The sequence below is a fragment of the Agrilus planipennis genome, unplaced genomic scaffold (assembly GCF_000699045.2).
Source record: "Agrilus planipennis isolate EAB-ADULT unplaced genomic scaffold, Apla_2.0 scaffold11, whole genome shotgun sequence".
Lineage (NCBI taxonomy): Eukaryota > Metazoa > Arthropoda > Insecta > Coleoptera > Buprestidae > Agrilus > Agrilus planipennis.
Window position 1 is genome coordinate 1,184,464 of NW_020440736.1, and position 1,431 is coordinate 1,185,894.

At 35.7% G+C, this 1,431-nt stretch overlaps 1 protein-coding gene across 5 annotated transcripts in view; it reads right to left on the reverse strand.

Annotated features, from left to right (window-relative positions):
* LOC108733829 (tumor necrosis factor alpha-induced protein 8-like protein) overlaps positions 1–1,431 on the reverse strand; it is a 47,862-nt gene that overhangs the window by 25,892 nt on the left and 20,539 nt on the right. The gene's annotated exons all lie outside the window — the stretch shown is intronic.

Below are 1,431 nucleotides of genomic sequence, written 5' to 3' on the forward strand. Positions count from 1 at the left end.
GTTCTAGTCGTCAATTTTTTTTAAGCATTTGGATTTAATATTAGTTTGAGTTGTGTATTGCTTAGCTGCGATGATGAATGGTTTTCTTTTACATTAATTGTATTAGTCAGCTTAGGCGTGCTGAAAAAGCTGTTCCTTGAGTAACAAAATTTTTCAGTATGTCACCGGATTATGAACGAAGATTGGGATATTTTGCTGACGTACTAACGAGAGCTACAAATGAACCGGTCACTTGAGTTCAATTTCTAAAAATAAATTTCGTTAACAGATAATTACATATTATTTTATTGCGTAGGTAGCTATTACTACAAAATAATAATAATAATAAATAGGAGTGCAGATAAACATAAAAAGTACCTACTATTTTATGTGACTATAATATGGCGTCTGCTGTTCTCCATATTGAATTTCTTATGACGTCATCGTTAACATAAATAAAGACATAATATCGATACTTGTTTGCTGTGTAGATGATTAATTCAACAGTTAGCCATTGATTTATATTAATCCAATAAACCTACTTAATATATATCTCCAAATTTATTGAGAGATAACCCTAATTTTTTAGTACCTACTTAACCTACAGCGGAAGTCAAGTGTTTCGTATTTGTTAATATTGGAGTCGATTAGTAACTGACAGGATGACAGGGAAGCCTTAGAGTAGTGCATTATTTGATTAGCCTTCAGCTTAAGGAATATCTTAACTTGAAACTTGTCAATCAAAGCTAATGCTCGAATGACGGTAAGGTCATTAATTATTGTGATTTTTATACACTCGAAGTCAGTACAGAAATAGAAACAGAAAACTGAATCGTCCCATGATTTTAACATATATGAAAAAGATTATTTCCTAGTAGGAAATAGAGAAAGAAAATAAATTGAAAATGCTGTAAATAAAGATTTTGTGACACAAACGTCTTTGTACATGATGACTGATAAGCAAACTTTTAGAATTGTCAATTGGCATACACCCCCTCGTGCAGTAGCATGTTTACCTATAGGCTGAAAGGCCAGGGTGCGATTTTGTAAATATGGCGCCTAGGGCGATTGATGATAGGGATACCGTGGATAGAGAAGGTTAGAAATGAAGAGGTATTAGAAAGAATAGGAGAGCAGAGGACTCTGTGGAAATCAATAAGAAATAGACGAAGTAGGTTGGTAGGACACCTTCTCAGCCATGAAGGTCTGGTTAGAGACATATTAGAGGCAGAAACAGGAGTTAGGAGGGGTAGACCTAGGTTAGATTACTGTTCGCAAATAGTTAAGGATGTGAGTTGGTCTAGTGTTAGGGTTAAAACGGCCTGAGGTAGAGGGGTTTTAGTCGGTAGGTCCGAGGACTTCTTCCTCGGGAATCCGACACTACCCAGTCGTACGGACGGCTGGGTGTCTTCTGAAGATTTCCCCTCTTCCACGAAAACATAAAAAAAAAAT